Genomic DNA, 26,331 nt, shown 5'->3' on the forward strand with positions numbered 1-26,331 from the left:
AGTTGAACGCAAAAATTAATCATAATAAGATACACACCTTTCTTTGAGATACACACCTTTATATAAAATGGAACAATCCATTTTGTCTTTCATGTATTCATGCTCCCTCGAACAAGCCATCTACAATAAATACACAATAAAATATTAGTTTCTAATAAAAATTAAACCAAAGAGTTTGAAAGTATGAACTTGTTATGCAACTTAGTTTCAGTCGATTTATATTCCATGCTATATAACAAAAAAAACATAACATTAATTTCTAAACTAGATGTACTTCTACTAGGAATAATAGAAAATTTATTTTTATAAGAGGTTACTTTTTTGCAAAAGGAATCTAAGCATATATAAACATATTGAACACCCAAAATCCTACTGCCCACTTTTGTATTTCACGTATTCATGCTCTCTAGAATAAGCCATCTATAATAGATACACAATAAAATATTAGATTTATAATAAAAACTGAACCAAAGAGTTTGAAAGCATGAACTTGCTATGCAACTTAGTTTCAATCGATTTATATTCCATGCTATATAACAAAAAAAACATTAATTTCTAAACTAGATGTACTTCTACTAGGAATAATAGAAAAATTATTTTCATAAGAGGTGATTTTTTTCGAAAAAGGAATCTAAGCATATATAAACATATTGAACACCCAAAATCCTACGATCCACAAGGCAATAGTGTTATAGTGCTATATCTTAACAAGATGGTTGATTAGTTGAAGGGTCAATAGGGCACGTTGTGTGGGGGTGTGCGTGTGATGTGAAGCAAAAAAACATACAAATTTAAAGATATGTATATGTCAAACCACTCATTGAGTAGTACTACCCTAGAACCATGTTAGAAGGACAAATAGTCATGCAAACAAAGAATAATAATGTTATTATGCTAGAAAACCACATGACTCACCCATCCTTTATGTTGCATCTGCATTGCCTAAGGTATCTTCTCCAATTGATCATCCAAAACACAATTATAATCACTCACTGCATAAAGTAATATTGTATATAAGATCTGATAAATTAATCATACACATACTTACTTATCCTTATCCATTAACAAGATCATACTACCATGAAAGCATTACAAATCGTTGCGCAAACAACAAATATTTCAGTGGATTAAAGCACAATATTATTATGTAGGAAAAGAATATGGCTCACCGATTGTATGTGTTGTGTTTGTAGAATGTCTAGAGTATATTCACCACTTGACCTTCATAGACTATACAACTATAGTCACTTAGTACACAAAGCAGATCAATATAGTTGAGTATGAGGCCACATATAAAACATATAATAAATTGCATAGCAAGCAAATGAAGTCACGAATTAAAAAAAAAAAAATATTATTTTAGTGAAGTGCATTGCTTATAGTTAAAGTGATTCACTTTCATTTATGAATGATTACCTCCATCTCATCCCTTTCATTTTCTCTCCCTGTTGACTTCCTTTCCTTTCGCACACCTAACAAACAAAACCAAAACCAAACTAAAAAAATGAGAAAAAATGCAAAACAAAGAAAAATGAGTACAACACAAAGCATGGTCATGTTCAAACTCAACAAAAACAAAGCATGTAAACAACAACAAACAAAAAATTGCAAACTCCCCCTTTGCACATTATCTCTACTACAATGTCCTCTCCTCCGCTGAAAGGAAAAAAAGTGGGGTGCATCAGATTAAAATGCAAACACAGATAGTAACGGTAAGCATATTTCAAAACCAATAATTATTCATAATAGGAAACATGGAAACATACCTCCTCTAGAGTTTGTTTTATAATGATAAACACTCCATTTTGTATTCCACTTACTCGTGCTCACTAAAACAAGCTATCTATAGTAGATACATAATAAGATATTAGAATCATTGTACAAGTTAAACTAGATAGTTGAATGCAATAATAAATCATAATATGAAACATACATGTGTTAAAACAAAATAATCCATTATGTATTTCACGTATTCATGCTCACTGGAATCAACCACCTGTAATAGATACAAAATAAAATATTAGAAATTTAATAAAAGTTAAACTCGAGAGTTGAAGCTATGCACTTATCATCCAACATAACTCCAATCCATTTATATTCCCTACTATATCTCGAAATATATAAATTTTCTAAACTAAGTCTAATTCTACTAAGAATAATGGAGTTAATGTCATCATAAGAGAAATAATTCTTTTTGTAAGAGGTATCTAAGCATATTTAAACATATTGAACACCCAAAATCCTAGGGGCCATCGGGCAATAGTGTTGTCTATTATATCACAATGATTGATTGGTTGAAGGGTCAATATGCTTGCTTGCTCCCTATGGAACATTGTGTGTGGTTGTGCGTGTTTGAACACCCAAAATCGCAGGGGCCACTGGGCAGTATTGTTGTCTATTAGCACAATGGTTGATTGGTTGATGTTAAGTTTCGGTATGTTCTATGCTTAGAGCATTTTATTTCAATTTTCACAGTTAGCTCAATATCTTTTCCAGATTAGCAATCACATCAACATTACAGTAAACTACAAATAAAACATAAACATAAATCACATAAGACAAGCCAAGACAAGAGGACACAAAACGTGGCGCTAGCCAAGGACAAACCCCAATGTGGGGAAACCCTTGATCAATTCTTCTTATATGTTCTTCAATAGTTCAACAGAGAGAGAGAGAGAGAGAGTACATTTACAACAGAAGTCAACACTTTGACTTATCTAGATAAGGGCATAAATCATCTCTAAGAAGATGATACATGAGATCAGTTGAAGACATATTGCTTCAACTGATTCTCCAAGGTGACTCCTTCACCTATCATCATGTTGCATCTCGTCATCATGCTGCACCTCACCGCGATGCACCATGTTGCACGCATCATCACACTGTTGGACCTCATAACTGTTGTATTGTTGTCCCATGTGCCATTGTTGAACCATGTTGTCATACAGCATGCCTCATGTGCTTGCAGCACCATGTTTGCCACAGTTATCCATGTCCACACTTTCCATGTTGCACCATGCTTGCCATGCTAGTCATGCTTGCTATGCTACCATGTTGTCCATGCTTGCCATGCTGCACCATACTTGCCATGCTGCACCATGCTTGTTGTTGTCCATGCTTGTTGTTGTCACGTCACGCTGTTGTCCCACTTTGTTGCCATGTCATAGTTGTTGTCCCACTTTGCAGCTGCTATACAATGTCATTGTTGTCCTATGTCATAGGGTTGTCCCATCATAGTTGTTGTCCATAATGACAGTGTTGTCTTATCATTGTGTTGTCCCAACATTCTGGGCAGCACCATGTAGCCCAGTTGTCCCATATATATTAGCACTGTTGTACTAGTTGCCTTGTTGTCCCATGCATCTATCCATCAGTCCACAAACAACCCTCAATTCTGCTGCATGCTATTGCTGATTTTTGCCTAGGGTTCGGTGCATGTACTAGTCTGGTTAGGTCACACCAACTAGCCTAACGTATAGGGAAAAAACCTCTCTTTTCCTTGTTGTCCTTAGAGGTGACTGTGGCCTGGTTAGGAGGTCTATTCTAGGTCTCTCGGCCATTCAAACTTCATCTCCCAATTGCTGTTAGCAGTCCCTCACTGTGGCCCTATAAACATGTCACTAAAACTGCCCACAAATAAGTCATATGACTGTGGCTGCCCTTCCAACACTCCTTTATTGTTGTGTCATGATAATAAGGGAACTCTCCCCCTTCTCCAACACTTCAGACCCCTCCAAATAGCGGCTAAGACTCCTACTCAATACGCTATCTACACAGCCCTTCCACACTGTCTAGGGCAACCTCCTAATGTTGTGGCTAGGGCATGGTAATGTCCTCCTTGACTGCGTTTTGGTAGGGACCAGCGTATAGGGTTGTAGGCTTCCTTCTAGATAGCGTTAGGGCTTCTCTTTCATGACTGCATCCTCTAGATTAGGGCAACATATTCCTTCTTCTTGACTGCAGCTAGGGTAGTCTCTTTTCTTCCAGCGTCTAGGGCTTCCACTCCTAGATTTCTCTTCCACTAAAACCCAAGACAAGTGGAGATAAATCAAGATAGAAATGTGTGATAAATGACTCTCAAGTCATCTCCTTTTATACTAAAAGGTTGAGTACATGTGGGGTTTATTTGGTCGTTGGCCGACCTTGAGGAATTGGCTTATAACATAAATAAATTCATAACTCCATGAACACTTATCGGAATCAAATGATCTTTAGATCAATCCTACACCTCTCGATGAGAGGGATCCAAGAAAAATATCAGCTGCCATAAGTAAGATGACCCACATGGAGTTTGACCCTAGTTGCCATTTTTAACACTCCCTCTCAATTAGGGAGAATTCCATCCATTGATCCATACGTCTGACTGCACTATCTCTACCATCAGTGCCCTGCACTGCTCTGCTGAGCTCCGCTAAACCATGAAGAAGAAGAATTGATCGAGAATGTCTCATACCATTCTCTACTGACCCGAAGTCAATTCCATATGAAGAGAGTGTCATACCACTCTTACTGACCCAAAGTCAGTTTCTTTGATCCCAAATAAATATCACAAGAGGGTGTCTCAAACCACTCATACTGATCCCAGATCAATGGAGGTCAACTTAGCATAGGGAGTACAGTAGATACAACAATGCATCCATCGATAGTACTACTATGGTCCCTAACCCCATTTCCCTGCTCATTGGCTAGATGAGAGGTACTTCCCATGAGTCCCAGCCTGCATGGGTAGGATGCCTCGACAGGAGAACCATTCATCCTGTCCCTAAGTCGCCTTGGGGTATCACAAGGTAAGGCCGAGCCATTCACCTTGTACACAGCGCACCATTAGGGGAGGGTGATTCGCCCTATGGTCGCTTGTTGCTCGAGTAAGTACCCCAAGCCCCCCGGAGCTCCCAAAGCTCAATGCATGGAACATGCGTGACCCTTATAAGAAGGTCTCTTAACAACTCCAAGTCGTTTGGGAAAGTCACAAATTTGACCTTTCCTCAGGGCTTAGGCAGAATGTCTGCGACCTGTACATCAATCTCAATGCGATGGAGCCCCCTCGTTCATCGACATACCATATCCCAGATAAGGTAGTATCTGATGTCTATATGTTGGAGCAATTATAGAATACGGGATTCCTCAACAATCGAATCCCCCCTTGGTTGACACAGAAGATCACGGTGGTATCCATCACGTGTACAAACAACTTACTGAAGAGCTCTCGCAACTAAGAAGCTTCACACGAGGTCATACACGTAGCTATGTATTCAGTCTTAGCGGTGCTCAAAGAAACGGTCTTTTGCTTCCTACTCATCCAGGATATTGAGCAGAACCCAAAGAGAATCAACACTCAGAAGTGCTCTTGAGATCCTCCACACTACCTACCTAGTCAACATTCGAACAATCATGCAGCTTCATATTTTCGGCAGTGTATCTCAATCCATGAGAGATTGTGCCCCGAAGACATCTCAAAAGATTCTTAGCACCAATCCAGTGAGGCTCAACCATATCTGAGCTCATCATATTAACTGCAAATCATATGTCCGGATGGAATTTCATCAAGAACATCAATGTGAATGAGTTTGTGAAACTAAAAGGTATTTCCCAAATCTGGTCCGGCATCACTACCATATAACTTCTAAAAGTTAAGATCCTCGAGGTAGTCACAGGCTTGAAATTTACCGTTCCAAATCGAGAATCCAACTCCCTCTTACTTTTGCAAATGAGAGGGTCTGCACCTGTCAAAAGTAGGTCGTCCTCAGAAGGTGTCAGTATGAGAGGTCTATCATCCACAACCTTCAAGCAATGGTTTGGATCAGCTTCACTCCTAGTGAATCTCTGCTTCATCAAACAACTATCAATCCTCCCATACTAAGCCCAGGGTGTTTTGCTTCAAGTCATAGACAACTTTCTTCCACATGCACACATCAGATTCCCAATCATGCATCTCAAACCACTCGAGTTGTTCCAAACGTGTGGACCTGCTACATGAGGGGAATGGTCCCCTTATAAGATTTTCCTTCGGTACATCTCAGACATGTACCTTCATGGTCTTCTTGAATTCAGGCATCTCTGTCACCATTTGACTCATATCAGGTAGGGCCCTATAATAGAACTTCGGTGCTATAGATGAGATGTGTCAATTGACATGGTCCCCAATGGACCATCCTGCAACTTGATACAAATTTCCAACCCTAAACCCATGAGTAATTGCATCTTTGAAAATTCTATTTTCAAACACGTACCTTTTGATGAATGCCACCCTGAAACCTTTGACTTCCATTACCGAAATGGACACCAGGTTCTTGCGATCATGTACATAAAATAGATTCTGTAAATGAATCGAGTTACCCTCATTCAATTGAGGGGTAACATTTCCTACACCCTTTCTGGGATAGGTGGCATCGGCTCTAAGTATAATCCCACGATTGTTTCCATCTCTTACCAAATTCAAGAGAGCACACTTTTATTCGATGAAGTGTCTTGAAGCACTATAATCAATAAGCCAAATTCCCACAGAATCTGAAGGAGAGGGCCAATACAAGATAACGCTTCCTTATCTTATCAAAAACAACATTTGATTCTTCATACCTGGGGTTCCTTGCTTTCCTTGAAGAGTCAGTTCTTTCCTTGATGACCTGCATTACCTTTCATTCCCCCGATCATTGAAGATGTCCCTGGAATGATTGTTATCTTCATCAAGAGATGTGTCCTTGCCATTCAGACACTCCTTCGCATAATGGCCGAAATTATTGTAAGTAAGGCATCTTCCTTTCCTTTCACCCTGAGATCCGGACTTCCCATTGAAGTGATTTGTAGGTAGGCCATCAGAAGCTTCCGCTGCGCCATTTTGATAATATACTCTGCTTCGACTTCACCCTTGGTGGGTGAATTTGAAGAGGGATGAGGAATCCATTGATCCTTTTGTCCTTTCCCAATTGTCTTTGGTGATTGCTCTTTGACTCTTGCTTGGGCTTTGTCTTCACCTCAGCTCTGATACCATATTAAGTTTAGGTATGTTCTATGCTTAGAGAAATTTATTTCAATTTTCAAAGTTAGCTCAATACCTTTTCCAGATTAGCAATCACATCAGCATTAAAGTAAATTGCCGATAGAACATAAACATAAACATAAATCGTAGAAGACAAGCCAAGACAAGAGGACACAAGATGTGGCGCTAGCCAGGGACAAACCCCAATGTGGGGAACCCTTGATCAATTCTTCTTATATGTTCTTCAATAGTTCAACAGAGAGAGAGAGAGTACATTTACAACAGAATTCAACACTTTGACTTATCTCGATAAGAGCATAGATCATCTCTAAGAAGATGATACATGAGATTAGTTGAAGGCATGCTGCTTCAACTGATTCTCCAAGGTGATTACTTCACCTATCATCGTGCTGCATCTCGTCATCATGTTGCACTGCACTGTGCTACACCCATCATCACACTGCTGGACCTCATGACTACTGCACCTTATGTTGCACTGTTGTCCCATGTGCCTTTGTTGAACCATGTTGTCATACAGCATGTCTCATGTGCTTGCAGCAACAGTGATCCATGTTGTCCATGCTTGCCATGTTGCACCATGCTTGCCATGTTGGTCATGCTTGTTATGCTGCCACGTTGTCCATGCTTGCCATGCTGCTCCATGCTTGTTGTTGTCACGTCACAGCTGTTGTCCCACTTTGCTGTCGTGTCATAGTTGTTGTCCCACTTTGCAGTTGCTAAATAATGTCACTCTTGTCCTATGTCATAGGGCTGTCCCATCATAGTTGTTGTCCCAACATAGTTGCTGTCCATAATGACATTGTTGTCCTATCATTGGGTTGTCCCAACATTTTGGGCAACACCATGTAGCCCAGCTGTCCCATATATATTAGCATTGTTGTACTAGTTGCCTTCTTGTCCCATGCATCTATCTGTCAGTCCAAAAACAGCCCTCAATTCTGCTACATGCTACTACTGATTTCTGCCTAGGGTTTTGTGCATGTACTAGTTTGGTTAGGGTACACCAGCTAACCTAACGTATAGGGAAAATACCCCTATTTGCCTTGTTGTCCTTAGAGGTGACTACGGCCTAATTAGGAGGTTCGTTCTAGGTCTCTCGGCCATCCAAACTTCATCTCCCAATTGATGTTAGCAGTCCCTGATTGCGGCCCTATAAATGTGTCACTAAAACTGCCCACAAATCAGTCCTATGACTGCGGCTGCCCTTCCAACAGTCCTTTATTGCTACGACATGATAACAAGGGAACTCGGCCCCTTCTCCAACACTTCGGACCCCTTCAAACAACGGCTAAGACGCCTGCTCAATATGCTATCCACACAGCCCTTCCACGTTGTCTAAGGCAGCCTCCTAATGTTGCGACTAGGGCATGGTAATGTCCTCCTTAACTACGTTTTTGTAGGGACTAGGGTATAGGGTTGTAGGCTTCCTTCTAGATAGCGTTAGGGCTTCTCTTTCATGACTGTGTCCTCTAGATTAGGGCAGTGTATTCCTTCTTCTTGACTGTGGCTAGGGAAGCCTCTTTTCTTCCAGCATCTAGGGCTTCCACTCCTAGATTTCTCTTCCACTAAAACCCAAGACAAGTGGAGAGAAATCAAGATAGAAGTGTGTGTGAGAAATGACTCTCAAGTCATCTCCTTTTATACTAAAAGGTTCAGCACATGTGGGGTTTATTTGGTTGTTGGTCAACCTTGACGAATTGGCTTATAACACAAATAAATTCCTAACTCCATGAATACTTATCGGAATCGGATGATCTTTAGATCAATCCTACATCTCTCAATGAGAGGGGTCCAAGAAAAATATCAGATGCCATAAGTAAGATGACCCACATGGAGTTTGGCCCTAGTTTCCAATTTTAACAGTTGAAGGGTCAATATGCTTGCTTTCCCTAGGGAACATTGTGTGCAGGTGTGCGTGTGATGTGGCGCAAGAAAGCATATAAATCTAAACATACCATTTGATGTATATATCAAGCCACTAATTGAGTGTTACTACTCGAGGAACATGCTAGAAGGAGAAAACATTGAGCAAACAAATAATAGTAACACTACTTTCTTAGAAAACAAAATGACTCACCCATCCTTTATGTTGCATCTACTTTGTCTAAGGTATCGAGACCATCCAAGACACAACAATTATAGTCACTCACTACATAAAGTAATATTATATATGAGATCACGAATAAACCACGAGAGCTTAAATAACAAATATATAAAATGATGAATTAACCATACACAAACTTGCCCTCCCTTAGCTAATATTATAGGCAATCATGAATAATAAGCCTTGAAGATGTGAACCCTAATATAACTTTTTAATTTCTTAAAACATTGAGCAAACAAATAATAGTAACACTATTTTGTTGGAAAACAGTATGACTCACCCATCCTCTGTGTTGCATCTACTTTGTCTACTATGTATAAGGTATCTAGACCATCCAAGACACAACAATTATAGTCACTCACTACATAAAGTAATATTATATATGAGATCACGAATAAACCACGCGAGCTTAAATAACAAATATAAAAAATGATGAATTAACCATACACAAACCTGCCCTCCCTTAGCTAATATTATAGCAGTGGCAATCATGAACAATAAGCCCTGAAGATGTGAACCCTAATATAACTTTTTCATTTCTTTCATATCAAAGTTCTAGGAAAAAACTTAAATCTCACACCAATGAAAAACATCATACTACAACAAAATATTTCAATGTATTAAAAAACAATTGTATTCATAGGAGGAAAGTATGGCTCACCCATCCTCTTTCCCACGTTCATAGTATGTCTAGTGCATCAAAGAACAATTGTATTTTGTGGGAGAAAAGTATGGCTCACCCATCCTCTGTCCCACATTCATCGTATGTCTAGTGCATCTTCACCACTTGACCTTTGTTGGTTGTACTATTGCAGTTGTTCACTACATAAAGAAGATCAATATAGTTGATTATGAGAGCATAGATAAAACATATAATAAATTGAATAGCAAACAAATGGAGCTACAAATTAGCAAAAGATACTTTTAAGTGAAGTGCATTGGATATAGGCATGTTGACTCACCTTCATTAATAGGTAATAACCTTCATTTTCTCTGCTTGTTTCCTTCCTTTCCTTTTCCACACCCAAAGACCAAATTATAAAAAACGTGAAAACAAAAAAAACAAGGGAGAACGAGTAGAACAAATCCAATAAGCAAAACCAATAACAAACTACAAAAGTGGGGAAAATACAAAACAAAACAAAGGAAAGGAAATAGAGTACAACAAAACAAAAAGCATGGCCATGCTTGAACTCAACAAAACAAAACATGCAGACAAGAACAAAGAAAAAATTCCAAACATCCCCTCTGCACATCATATCTCTTGCAATGTGTTGTCCTCCACTGAAAGGAAAAAAGTGGGTTGAATAAGGTTAAAATACACAGAGTTAGTAATGATAAGTGTATTTCAAAACCAATAATTATTCATAACATGAAACACACCTCGCTAGAGTTTGTTTTATAACGATGGACATTCTCATTTGTATTCCACTTGCTTGTGCTCATCAAAAAATAATTAACATCCCCTCTGCACATCATATCTCTTGCAATGTGTTGTCCTACACTAAAAGGAAAAAAGTGGGTTGAATAAGGTTAAAATACACAGATTTAGTAATGATAAGTGTATTTCAAAACCAATAATTATTCATAACACGAAACGCACATCGCTAGAGTTTGTTTTATAACGATGGACATTCTCTTTTGTATTCCACTTGCTTGTGCTCATCAAAACAAGCCACCTACCGCAGATACAAAATATAAGATATTAGAATCATTATATAAGTTATATAGAGAGATTAATAATTAATCCACCTACCGCAGATACAAAATATAAGATATTAGAATCATTATATAAGTTATATAGAGAGATTCATAATTAATCGTAATAAGAAACACACGTTTCTTTGAGATTGTTATATAAAAGGGGAGAGTCCATTTTGTATTTCACATATTCATGCTCTCTGGAACAAACTATCTGCAATAGATACATAATAAAATATTAGATTTCTAATAAAAGTTAAATTAGAGAGTTTGAAGGCATGAACTTGTTATACAACTTAGTTCGAGTCAATTTATATTCCATGCTATATCTCAAAAAAAAATATAAATTTTCTAAACTAGATGTACTTCTACTTGAAATAATGCAAACATTGTTTTCATAAGAGGTACTTTTTCTCGAAAAATGAAAGATTTATATTCCATGCTATATCTCAAAAAAATTATAAATTTTCTAAACTAGATGTACTTCTACTCAAAATAATGCAAACATTGTTTTCATAAGAGGTACATTTTTTCGAAAAATGAATCTAAGCATATCTAAACATATTGAACACCCAAAATCCTAGGGTCCACAAAGCGGTAGTTGTATGTTAGCACGATGGTTGATTGATTAGAGGGTTAGTATGCTTGCTTGCTCAACCTTACCCGCGTCCTCTATAGGGCACATTATGTGGAAGTGTCTATATGATGTGGAGCAAGAAAACATACAAATTTAAAGATACCATTTGATATATATGTCAAACCAATAATTTAGTAGCATTACCCAAGAACCATGCTAGAAGAAGAAACAATGTTGCAAACAAATAATAATAATAATATTTTGTTGTAAAACCACATGACTCACCCATCATTTTGTTGTAAAACGACATGACTCACCCATCATTGTATCTTCTCCACTCGGCCATCCCAGACACCACAATTGTAGTCTCTCACTACACAAAGTAATATTACATACGAGATTACCAATAAACCACGAGAGAAATTGAATAACAAATATATAGAGTGATAAATTAGTTGTACACATACCTACTTGCCCTTGACCCATTAACAAGTTCATACTACCTTGAAGCTATGACAAAAGGATAAATCGTTGTGCAAATAACAAATATTTCAGTAGATTAAAACACAATATTAATATATAGGAAAAAAAATATTCTTCACTGATCATTTGCATTGCATTTGTAGAATCTTTTAGGTATCTTCACCACTTGACCTTCATTGACTATACAACTGTAGTCACTCAGTACACAAAGTGGATCAATATAGTTGAATATGAGACCACATATAAAACATTTAATAAATTGAATAACAAGCAAATGAAGTCGTGAATTAGCAAAGGATAATTATGAGTGAAGTGCATTGCATATAGTTAAGGTGATTCACCTTCATTTATGAATGATAACCTCCATCTCATCCCTTTCATTTTCTTTCTTTGTTGTCTTCCTTTCCCCTTTCATTTTCTCTCCATGTTGCCTTCCTTTCCTTGACACACCCAAGGAACAAAACGAAGAAAACCAAACTACAAAAAATGAGAAAAAATGCAAAACAAAGGAAAACAAGTACAACACAAAGCATGGTCATGCTCAAACTCGAAAAAAAACAAAACATGTAAACAACAACAATAAAATATTGCAAACTCCCCCTTTGTGCATTATCTCTACTACAGTGTCCTCGCCTCCTTGCCTCCTTTGTTATATAATGATAGACACTCCATTTTGTATTCCACTTACTCGTGCTCACTAGAACAAGCCATCTATAGTAGATACATAATAAGATATTAAAATCGTTATATAAGTTAAACCTCGCCTCCTCGCCTCCTTTGTTATATAATGATAGACACTCCATTTTGTATTCCACTTACTCGGGCTCACTAGAACAAGCTGTCTATAGTAGATACATAATAAGATATTAGAATTGTTATATAAGTTAAACGGGAAAGTTGAGCAAGCTGTCTATAGTAGATACATAAGAAGATATTAGAATCGTTATATAAGTTAAACAGGAAAGTTGAACACAACAATCAATCAAATATGAAACATACCTATCTTTGACTTTTGTTATATGATGGGGGATAATCCATTTTGAATTTCACATATTTATGCTCATTGGAATCAACCATCTACATTAGATACACAATAAAATATTAAAATTTTAACAAAATTTAAACTAGAGAGTTAAAGGCATGAAATTGTCACCCAACTTACTTCTAGTTGACTTATATTTCATGTTATATCTCAAAAAATATAAATCTTCTAAACTAGATGTAATCCTACTACAAATAATGCAATCAATGTTATCAAAAGAGAAATCATTCTTTTTGTAAGAGGTATCTAAGCATATTTAAACATATTGAACACCAAAAATCCTAGGGACCACAAGTCGATAGTGTTGTATATTAACACAATGGTTAAGCATATTTAAACATATTGAACACCAAAAATCCTAGGGGCCACAAGTCGATAGTGTTGTATAAACACAATGGTCGATTGGTTGACCACACTGGTTGGTTGATCGGTTGACCACAATGGTTGATTGGTTGAAGGGTCGGTATGCTTCCTTGCTCAACCTTACCATCCTCCTCTCTAGGGCAAGTTTTGTCGGAGTGTGCGTGTGATGTGGAGCAAAAAAGCATATAAATCTAAGCATACCATTTGATGTAAATGTCAAACCACTAATTGAGTAGTACTACTCGAGAATTATGTTAGAAGGAGAAAAAGTCAAACAAACGAATAATAATAACACTATTTTGTTGGAAAAGAACATGACTCACCCATCCTCTGCACTGCATCTACATTGCCTAAGATATCTTCTCCACTTTACTCTGTCAAACACAACAATTGTAGTCACTCACTGCACATTGTAATATTATATATAAGCTTACAAATAAACCAGGAGAGCTTAAGTAACAAATATACAGAGCGATGAATTAACCACACACATACCTGCCCTCCCTTGGCTAATATTATAGCAACAGCAATCATGAACAATAAGCCCTGAAGATGTGAACTCCAATATAACTTTTCCATTTCTTTCCTATCAAAGTTCTAGGAAAAATCTTGAATCTGATACCCATGAACAAGATCATACTACCTCGAAACCATGACAAAAGGATGAAACAAATATTTCAGTGTATGCAAGGACAATTGTGTTTTGTAGGAGAAAAGTACGGCTCACCCATCCTCTATGCCACGTTCGTAGAATGTCTAGTGCATCATCACCACTTGACCATTGTAGACTGTACAATTGTATTTGTTCACTACATAAAGAAGATCAATCTAGTTGATTATGAGAGCATAGATAAAACATATAATAAATTGAATAGCAAATAAATGGAGCCACAAATTAGCAAAAGATAATTTTAAGTGAAGTGCATTGCATATAGGTATGTTGACTCACCTTCATTTATGAAGAATAAAGACAATTGTATTTTGTAGGAGAAAAGTATGGCCCACCCATCCTCTATGCCATGTTGATAGAATGTCTAGTGCATCATCACCACTTACCATTGTAGATTGTACAATTGTATTTGTTCACTACATAAAGAAGATCAATCTAGTTGATTATGAGAGCATAGATAAAACATATAATAAATATAGATAAAACATATAATAAATTCAATAGCAAATAAATGGAGCCACAAATTAACAAAAGATATTTTTAAGTGAAGTGCACTGCATATAGGTATGTTCACTACATAAAGAAGATCAATCTAGTTGATTATGAGAGCATAGATAAAACATATAATAAATTGAATAGCAAATAAATGGAACCACAAATTAGCAAAAGATAATTTTAAGTGAAGTGCATTGCATATAGGTATGTTGACTCACCTTCATTTATGAAGAATAACCTCCATTTTCTCTGTTTGCTTCCTCCATTTCTTTTTCCACACCCAAGAAACAAAACCAAGACATAGCTACAAAAAACATGAAAAGAAAAAGCAAAACAAAGGAGAACAAGTACAACATACCCAACAAATGAAACCAAGACCAAACTACAAAAAACAAGGGAAAAAAAAGCAAAACAAAGGAAAACGACTACAACACAAAGCATGGCCATGCTCAAACTCAACAAAACAAAACATGTAAACAAGAACAAAGAAAAGATTGCAAACATCCCCTCTGCACATCTCCTATCCACCAATGTGTTGCTCTCCTCCGCTAAAAGGAAATAAATGGGTTGAATAAGCTTAAAATACACACAATTAGTAATGGTAAGCATATTTCAAAACCAATATTTATTCATAATAGGAAATGCACCTCCCCTAGAGTTTGTTTTATAAGATTTTGTATTCCACTCGCTCGTGCTCATCAAAAAATCCATCTACATCAAAAAATCCATCTACATCAGATACCAAATAAGATATTAGAAATGTTATAAGAGGTAAAATACCAAATAAGATGTTAGAATTGTTATAAAAGTTAAACTATAAAGTTTAACACAATAACTAATCGTAATAAGAAACACACCTTTCTTTGAAACTGTTATATAAAAGGGGGGGGGGTCCATTTTGTATTTCATGTATTCATGCTCTCTGGAACAAGCCATCTACAATAAAGACATTAAAATATTAGATTTCAAATAAAAGTTATAAGATTTTGTATTCCACTCGCTCGTGCTCATCAGAAAATCCATCTACAACAGATACCAAATAAGATATTAGAATTGTTATAAAAGTTAAACTACCAAATAAGATGTTAGAATTGTTATAAAAGTTAAACTATAGAGTTTAACACAATAACTAATCGTAATAAGAAACACACCTTTCTTTGAAACTGTTATATAAAAGGGGTGGGGGGGTCCATTTTGTATTTCATGTATTCATGCTCTCTAGAACAAGCCATCTACAATAAAGACAATAAAATATTAGATTTCAAATAAAAGTTAAACTAAAGAGTTTGAAGGCATGAACTTGTCATGCAACATAGTTCGAGTCCATTTACATTCCATTCTATATCTCAAAATAATACAAATTTTCTAAACTAGATGTACTTCTACTAAAAATAATACAAATAATGCTTTCATAAGCTAGGTAATTTTTTTTAGAAAAAGGAATCTAAGCATATCTAAACATATTAAACACCCAAAATCCTAGGGTCCACAAGGCAATAGTGTTGTATGTTATAACGATAGTTGATTGGTTGAAGGGTCAGTATGCTTTATTGCTCGACCTTACCCACCTCCTCTATAGGGCACGTTGTGTGGGGATGTGCTTGTGATGTGGACAATTCCCCACAATCTCAGATTAAAAGATAAGTACTTTATATCTTTCTTCCTTGATTATTGCTCATTTTTTAGTCAACATCTTGTCTTTGTATCTTTTGCTTGGTTATAATCATTTCTTCCATGACTCCATAATGAGGGTTGCAGGTACATCGTGAAGGCTACCAAGGCTCTGGCTGCAGATGGAAGCATCTGGAAAAACGAAGCAAAGTTTGTGGCAAGAGGACTCTCCCAGGATTGAGCTAGGCTGCTAGAGTGATTTTTGTTCAAGAGGGAGAAATTGTACCAACATCTAGAACTAGGCTAGATGATTGAAAGAGCTCCTAGTTCAGAGGGAGTAGGCAGGCCAACAAGTTTGAAGGATGTCATGATGGAGAAAATTGTGCCGAAGAGAATTCAGTGGTGACTTCCAAATAGATCTACAAGATCAAGTATGCGGTAGATGGAAACATAAAGAAGTGCAAAGCGAGATTCGAGGATTCTCCTAAAAAGAGGGAGAGGACTATGCTAGAGTAATTTTTGTTCAAGAGGGAGAAATTGTACTGACATCTAGAACTAGGCTATATGATTGAAAGAGCTCCTAGTTCAGAGGGAGTAGGCAGGCTAGCAAGTTTGAAGGATGTCGTGATGGAGAAAATTGCACTGAAGAGAATTCAGTGGTGACTTCCAAATAGATCTACAAGATCAAGTATGTCGTAGATGCCAACATAGAGAAGTGCAAAGCGAGATTCAAGGATTCTCCCAGAAAGAGGGAGAGGACTATGAGGAGACATTTGATCCAGTTGTTAGGTACACTTCTATCAAAACTATTATTTCTATTGCTTCTATTGTGGGTTGGAAATTACATTAGGTAGATGTGGAGATCGCTATCCTTGATGGAGTAATTGAGGAAGAAGAAGTGTACATAAAGCTCAAGGCTCTAAGGTACATGAAAGGAAATCTCATGTCTGCAGACTAAAGAAAGCTTTGTTCGCACCTCAGGCATGGTATTCTTGGATTGATGGATATTTGATGATTCTAGGTTGATCTTGGTATCATATGACTTGTTTCTGACAAGAATAGAAGGAATCATGTGATAGAGGGAGTAGCATTGGAAAAACGATTTGCTTCCATGACAGAGGGGCCAAATTCCACCTTCGGACAACTCATATGATGGAGATGATTATTGCATTGGATTCCTCTTTTTAGGAGGTCCAAGATTGATATAAATATCATCTCATTTAGACAAACGGGAAGATTTGCATTCATGACAGAGGGACCAAATTCCACCTTGGGATAACTCATATGATGGAGATGATTATTGCATTGGGTTCCTCTTTTCGGGAGGTCCAAGATTGATATAAATATCATCTCATTCAAACAAGCAGAAGTGTGATTTTGAATTTATTCTCTCACATGTACAAATTATTCAAGTTGGCCTCAACTTAATGTAGGTTCAAGAAACCCAATAGATGTGTCTCTTCACCCACAACAAAGTGTATAAATAAAAGAGACCTCACACCTCATTTGGACATCATTCACTTGCATTCTTCTCTCTTCATCAGATTGGTTCGTACAGCTTGGGCATCCTCTCTCTCTCACACGTATGGCTAGGAAGACAGAATTTCTAGGCTAAAATATAACCGAATTTCAGATTGTTTGACCAGAGTTGACTGAGGTTGTTTTGACCAAATTTGACTATGGTTTTGGACACAAAATTTCGATTTCACTAGGCCACATTCTCTGGCACAAGAATCAAGGAGTTTGGGGTTGTTTGCCCTGCGTTAACCGCAAGTCTCTTTGACCAAAGGGTTGACTATTGTTTGACCGAGTTTGACCAAAGTTGTTGGCACTGTTTTGGGTTAGCTTTGACCCTTGCTGGAGGTTGAATTGCACTGCCTTTAACCAAGCTTCAAAAGGGGGTGTTTTGTTGTTGCTTTGACCAGCGTTGACTTTTTGGTTAGGGCTAAAGTTTGACTGCAATTGACTTCAGAATTTGACAAAGCTAATTTGAATTGCATTTCCTTTAATCAAGCTTCAAAGGGGGTGTTTTGTTGTTGCTTTGACCCGCATTGACTTTTTGGTTAGGGCTAAAGTTTGACTGCAGTTGACTTCAGAATTTGAAAGAGCTAATTTGAATTGGACTGCCTTTAATCAAGCTTCAAAGGGGGTGTTTTGTTGTTGCTTTGACCAGCGTTGACTTTTTGGTTAGGGCTAAAGTTTGACAGTATTTGACTTCAGAATTTGATAGAGCTAATTTGAATTGCACTGCCTTTAATCAAGCTTCAAAGGGGGTGTTTTGTTGTTGCTTTGACCAGCGTTGACTTTTTGGTTAGGGCTAAAGTTTGACTGCAGTTGACTTCAAAATTTGACAAAGCTAATTTAGGGCTAAAGTTTGACTGTAGTTGACTTCAGAATTTGACAAATCTAATTTGACTTTGTGTTGGGCTATTCTATTTGACTTTCGTACTCTCTCTCTACTAAATTATTGAATAATAATAGGAAGATTTGATCAAAGGGTTTCCCCACATTAGGGTTTTTCCCTGGCATCTGCCAAATCTCGTGTCCTCTTGTCTTGTCTTCTACATTTGTTTTTATATTCTATCTGCATTTATTGTCAATGTGAATAATGGTTGATGTGATTGCCACTTGAAATAATTGAATATTGTTATTGGGTTGCTAAAAGAACATTGAAGTAAATTGTGCTAAGCATAGAACATACCATTGTTAACTAAAATTAACATGGTTTTAGAGCTCAGGTGAAGACAAAACCTAGGGAAGAGTGAGAAAAGAAATCACTAAGGGAAGTTGTTGGACAAGAATTTTGAGCTAGCCTCAATGATAACTACATCATACTTCAAATCTGAGGACAAGCTTAAGGACAAATCCGACTATCATGCATGGAAGATGTCTCTAGATTTGACTTTGGAAGAAAATGATGTTATGGACTATGTCAAAGGAAGAGTGGTGGAGCCTCCTTCAAATGCACCCGCTACTGCAAAAACAAAGTACAAGAAAGGTGAGGTCAAAGCTAAGAAAATTATTGTTGATTCTATTCACAAGCCTTTGATTGCCTATATTTTTTATTTGGAAACATCTAAGGAGATGTATGACAAGCTGGTTGGGATGTTCAAAGTAAATAATGAAAATCAAGTTCTCTTTCTCAAGAACAAGTTAAAAGACATCAAAGATTTGGAAACATCTAAGGAGATGTATGACAAGCTGGTTGGGATGTTCAAAGTAAATAATGCAAATCAAGTTCTCTTTCTCAAAAAAGAGTTAAAAGACATCAAGATGGATAGAGGAGAGTCCATCCAATCCTACTTCATGAGGATTACCGAAATCAAGAATGATCTCCTATTTATTGGAGAAGTTGGTGACAGGGAGCTCACTCTTATTTCACTTGGAGGCCTTACAAGAGAATGGGATGTGTTTAACACTACCATCCTCAACAATGACAAGATTGCGGGATTTGATGAATTAATGACAAGATTCTAGGATTTGATGAATTATTGGCTAGATGCACTCAAGAAATAAGGATGATGGAAAGAGATAAGCCATCAAATGGAAATAATCCTACCGCTTTCTCCACTCATGCTAAAAGAAAGAAAAATGTTGGTCCAAGATGACAAGGTCAAAGGTTTAAGCTGGGATTCAAAGAAGGAAGAAAAGGAAGAAAAAGAAGATGCTTCAATTGCAACAGGTTTGGCCACATTGCTAGAGAGTGTCCTCACAAGAAGGATACTCCAAGGGATGATGACAAGAGCAACCACAACAACTACAAAGGCAATGGCAGTCAAAGGAACAATAAGTTCATCAACAAAGGAAAGAGGATCGATATGGAAATGGTTGTCCTCCCAAAAAGTCAAGAAACTCCAAGTATGAAGAAAAACTAATGTTGTAGATAAGCAAAAAGAATTTTATCTTATTTCTACCCTCACCACCGCCTCTCCTCCGGATACATTGAATATTTGGTTGATTAATAGTGGTGCCTTGTACAAGGAGGCCCTCTCAAACTTGGTTGAAAAGAAGACAAATTTGGAGATTATACTTGGGGACAATGCCACCTACCCCGTTAAAGGGATTGGAACTGTCACTCTTCACTTAAATCAAGGTCAAACCCTTCATCTACAAGAAGTATTGTATGTACCTAATTTGAATATATTTCTGCGATGGAAGACAAAGGTTTCAAGGTGACATTCATTGATGGGGAGGTTCGTGTTTGGCAAAGAAAAACTCTAGATGCATTTGGGAAGAAACGAACATTTGTGGGCTACAATGAAACTTCGAAGGCATATAGAATATATGTGCCTGGTCAAAGAGAAGTGGAAATAAGTCATGATGTCACCTTCGATGAAGATTCTGCCCTTAGGAAAGTCATAGATTTTCCTATCCCTAGGAAGGACAATGATGATGATGTAGGAAAGAAGGATGAATCTCCAACAGATAATCTGATGCCTAATGTTGAAGGTATGAGGGATCTCATTGATTCACCTCCTCGTGAGCCCTCTACTTCAAGAAAAAGACCATTATAGCTCAAAGATAATCCTAAATATGCTGAGAGACATCTTACACTAAGGGGGACATTTCATGAAAGCAAGAAGTCACATGGGTACCAAGGGTACTTAGCTGCTATGAGTACCATAGTTCAATCTAAGCCATGTACATTCGAAGAAGCCGTGAAACACCAAGTTTGGAAGGATGTGATGAACGAGGAATATGAGTCGATCATGAAGAATGATGTTTGAGATGTGGTTCCTAGACCCAAGGACAAGTTAGTGATCACTTCAAAATGGATTTACAAAATCAAAAATGGAGTTGATGGAGTGCTGAAAAGCTCAAAGCCAAGGTTCATTGCTCGAGGCTTCACTCAAAAGGAGTAACCTATGATGAAATATTTGCATTGGTTCCTCGATTATAGCTCTTATTGCCTCTCAAGGATGGAGCCTACACCAAATGGATGTCAAAACGGCTTTCTTACATGGCTCACTTAAGGAGGAAGTTTATGTAGAACAACCCAAGAGTTTCAAAGTTCAAGACTGGAAGACAATGTATGCAGGTTGAAGAAAGCCCTCTATGGGTTAAAGCAAGCCCCTAAGGCTCGGTATTAGAGGATTGATAGTTATCTTATGAAGTTGGGTTTTACAAGGAGTGAAGTTGACCTTAACCTATACTTCAAGGTTGAAAAGGAAAGGCCCCTCATTCTGGTCCTTTATGTGGATGATCTCTTTCTGAAAGGTGATGACCCTGTCATTTATCAATGCGAGAGAGAGTTGGCTTCCAAATTCGAGATGAAGGACCTAGGACTGATGCACTACTTCCTAGGCATGGAGGTCTGGCAAAAGCCAGGTGACATTTTCCTTTCTCAAGGAAAATTCATTGTGAAGTTGCTTGAGAGATGTGGGATGGTGGATTGCAAGTCTGTGTCTACTCCGATGGAACTCAACTTCAAGAAGCTATGTGGAAGTGTTGTTGGGCCCAGATTAGCGAACCCTTCAAAGTATCGACAACTTGTGGGGGGCCTGATGTTCTTGGTAAACTCTTGTCCTGACATATGCTTTGTTATGAACACATTGAGTCAATCTATGGTCGAGCCTCATCACATACATTCGATTGCTGCCAAGAATCTCTTGAGATATCTCTGTGGCACAATCAATTATCATTTGAGATACACTGCCACGAATTTGAGGTTGCATGGATATACAAATGTTGAATGGGCTAGCAGTGTGGCGGATCGTAAGAGCACGTCTAGATGTTGGTTCTCATTGGGATCTACTTCAATATCTTGGATGAGAAGGAAGCAGAAATCGGTTGCTTTAAGCATTGTCGAGGCCAAATACATTGCTGCTAGTATGGCCTATGTGAAGCTGTTTGGTTGACGAAGTTCTTCAGCAAGCTATTTGAGCACGTGTTGGATACCACTGTGATATTTTGTGACAACCAAAGTGGGGTTCGCCTTTCAGAGAATCCTGTGTTCCACAATCGCTCGAAGCACATTGATATCAAGTACCACTTCATCTGGGATATGGTACAACAGGGATCAATAAGGATCCAACACATCAAGACGGATGAGCAAGTCGCAGATATCCTCATGAAGCTTTTGGGGAAGGTAAAATTATTAACCTTCCGAGAAAGACTTGGAGTCTTGTAAAGACCCTCCTATGAGGGTCCTGCATGAGTTAGACATTGAGCTCTAGGAGCTCTTGGGGGCTTGGGGTACTTCTTGGAGCTATGAGTGATCATAGGGTGAGTGGTTCACCTTCCCCTAGTGGTGTGCTATGTACAGGGTGAGTGGCTCACCTTCCACTGTGATACCCCATGATGGTTGACATGTGTGTAAGGTGAGTGGTTCACTTTCCCCTACAATTAACATATGCATAGGATGAGTGGTTCACCTTCTCCTATGGCATATGAGCAGGATGAGTGGTTCAACTTCTCCTGCTAATGCCCCAGCATACATCCTACCCATGGAGTCCAAGACACATGGAAAGTACCTCTCATATGGCCAATGAGTTGGGAAAATTGGTTAGGGACTATAGAATTACCGATGGATGCATCGTGTACTGTCGTACTCCCTATGACTAGGATGCATGGTGTTCAACAACTTGATCTGGGATCATTTGAGATTCTACCTCTGGACTGACAAAATTCAATGGAGAGTGGTAAAGTCTTATGACTCCATTTTGATCACTTCTTCTTCATTATTACTTCATGGTTCAACAGAGCAAAGCAGAGATTACAGAGATGGTACATGACGACAAGATGTCATGATGATGACAGGTGGAATTCTCCCTAGTTGAGAGGAAGTGTTAAAATTAGCAACTAAGGCCAAATTCCACCTTGGGACACAACTCATATGATGGAGATGATTATTGCATTGGATTTTGTATATTTTTCTGTAGATTCAACCCCTCATGTAATTTTCTAAAACACAAGACAAGATTTCAATAGCAGAAACCAATAATGGTCGATGAAAACAATAATCAGCAAGAGGAAGAATATTAATCGCACATAACACAATATTTCTTTGGGAAAGAAACTGCTCAAAACCCTGACTATCTTTATTGCATTAATCAGAAATCCAAGAAGAAAATACAATGCTTGAACTCACTAGAACAATCCCTACACAAGTATAATCAACTCTAAAACTCACAAGCCCGCTCTAGCCAACACTTAGCCAATTCTGCTGCCTACCAAGCCCCTATTTCCTTGCCCAATTCCTAAGAAGATCAGCCCATATTTAATTGGGAAATCCTTCTTCCAAAATTGCACAATCCAAACTTAGGTCCATAATTGATTGCATGCATGATCTGTACACCTCGGAAAATCATACAATTGATAGTACATTGTCCCTGCACTCTAGACTCAATTGGGCCTTTCTCTAATTTGACATGCATGAGTTTCTCTTGAGTGAATCTCCAGTTAGCTGGAGTAGCACTTAGGATGCACTAACACACCAACTCACTACTAGACCTCTACTAGTTCCTCCAACAGTTAGAACTAGTTTAACTGACCATAACTCAGTCAAACTGAGTTATCTAATTACAACTCAAATAAACTCATCTTGGACCCCTAAAATTTAGGTATCACACATACATGACTACAGAAATACTTCCAACTCAAAATTCCTAAGTTAATTAAGTTAATTAAACTTAATTAACTATTTACAAGTTGCTAAGTTGCTATGAGAATAGAATTTGATTTTAATTCACAGTTTAATTCAAGGACAAATTAAACTGGAATTTCTTGTTACCATTTCTCAACACTCCCTCTCAACAACAAAGGGATTATCAGCGACCCTGATCCTATCTCTGTGAAACTCGAATTTACATCTTGACAATGCCTTTGTCAAAATGTCAACATCCTACGCCTTTGTGGGAATGTACTCCAACAACATAATCCGCCTCTGTACACAATCTCGAAGATGATGATACCGGATATCAATATGCTTGGACCGATCATGAAATACTAGATTTTCAGAGAGTTTGATACAACTCTGATTATCACTGTAAATCACAGTTCGATCCATCTACTTACTAAACAAACCAACCAGAATCTTCCTCATCCAGATGGCCTCACATGTTGCTTGACTTGCATCCATGTACTTTTCCTTTGTCGAACTGAGTGCAACCGATCTTTGCTTACTGCTATACCAAGAAACAGTTGCTAACCCAATACTGAAGATCCCTCCTCATGTGCTATTCCTATCGGATGGACTCCCTGCCCCAATCTACATCAGTGAAACCTTGAAGCTTCACTCCCTCTGTCTGTCTATACCACAATGGTACAATCCATATTGAGTAGTGCCTATGAGGTATCTCAACACATGCTTGGTCGCCTTCCAATACAACTTGGTAGGCCTAACCATCGCTCGAATAAGTTGGTTAACTGCATAGCACATGTTCGGTTGTGTGTTCACGAAATACATGTGTGAACCCACAAGTTCCCTGTAAATGGTAGCTTCCACTACTTCACTTGAAGTAGCATCCTCCTTCCTACAGATACCTACTAGAGGAGTCTCCACGGGTTTATTGCTCTCCATGTGGAACCTTTTCAGTATCTTGTTGGCATACTTTCCCTAAGAGACAAAAAGTTCCCCATCACCTTGCCATACTTACATGCCTAGAAAGTAGTGCATGAGCCCCAATTCCTTCATTTCGTGCTAAATAAAAGGGTAACTAGGTTTGGTATTTGTCAATCTAATTTTGATCTTTGTACTTGTCAAGAAAAAGAATTATTATTTTTATGAATAATATGAATTAGTTTCTTGCTCATTCCATAGGTCTAGGAAAGTCAAAGAGTTAAAATTATATTGAAGAACTCTACTTGAGAATCTATGTAATAAAAATGGGTCAACCTAGTCTCTAGCAACCCTCCAAATGACAAGCACCATCCTCTCTGTCACATATGCTTGGAAATCAAATTAAAAGACAGTCATGTCGGCCTAAAAAGAATTAGATTCACTCATGTCGGCTCAATAAATAGACACAACGCTTCACAATATAATGTCGGTTTATTTATGGAGACGTGACTACTATAAATACCTCGTTGGGGTCATCGCAGGAAATACAACTTTGGATCACTCTGAAACTTCGGATAGCACAGTCTGCAACTTCAGGATGGGTGCAGGAAGAACAAAGTCTTAGATATCTCAGTGGACAATGTAACCTTCTCGGTGATATCAGTCTCAACTCAAATATGATAATAAATCTCTCAGTGCAAGGAGAACACAGTCACAAAGTCTTAGCACAGGATGAAGACAGTCATGATTTCGATAATGAAGATGATCTCAAATTACATAGTAGTACACACAGCCTAAACACGATCATGGTAAAACATGATCATGGTAAAATGATCTCATAGTAATGACATAATTGTCCCACTGTCTTGACAAGAAGGATTATAGTGATCTCACTGTGACAAGAAGAAGCTCGGTGACCACACAGTGATGCTTTCTTAGCATACTGAACTCAATCATGATCTGGGTCTCAGGAAAGAAGCAGCAAGGAAATCAGTGAAGGGGCAGCAATGGTGTGCAACAATGAATTTCTCCGTGAAGCAACAGTAATGATGAAGAACTCAATAGTGATAAAAGAGAGGATTGGTGTCTTGGTCTTGGAATGGCATAGTAAGACAAGGGTCATGGTCTTGGTGTTCGTCAATTGGAATCTCTATAAGAAGAATTATGTGTGGGTTTTCCTCTCCAAGAGGGAGAGGTTTTAGCCCGGGTAGAATGCCAACTTATTGTGTTCTTATCTCTTTGCTTTTGATAGTTATTTGATGAAATATGAAACACACACTCTAATAATGTAAAGAAGAAGATTGTGCTAACAAGAAAATGAAAATGCCTCACAAATAGTTATCAAGACAAGAAGAATCACATTAATCCCACTTGCCCTAGATTCTTCAACATGGTATCAGAGCTAAGGTGTTGAAGTCAAATGAAGGGCAACAAAAGAGACATACAAGGATCTGTCTTCAAGGACATCAAAGCAGGTTGAAAGGATTAAAGGAGCCACTATACAACAAGCAGGTCTACAACAGTCATGGAGTATCAACTTCAATAATTACAGTCATGCACTCAACTCATGCTCAGTTTGATGGAGTATATCAATGATCCTCACTTCTTGATCACTGAACTTTCTCCATGCCATAAAAGATGATCTCAATTATATATATATATATATATATATATATATATATATATATATATATATATATATATATATATAGATATATATATATATATATTGCAGAAGTAATCCAAGGAATACCTCTCACAATCCATGATTACATCACTATCTCAGTA

The sequence above is a fragment of the Pinus tabuliformis genome, chromosome 3_1 (genome assembly GCF_031772625.1).
Source record: "Pinus tabuliformis cultivar Carrire ecotype Pingquan chromosome 3_1, CPIR1, whole genome shotgun sequence".
In the NCBI taxonomy this organism is placed as follows: Eukaryota; Viridiplantae; Streptophyta; class Pinopsida; order Pinales; family Pinaceae; genus Pinus; species Pinus tabuliformis.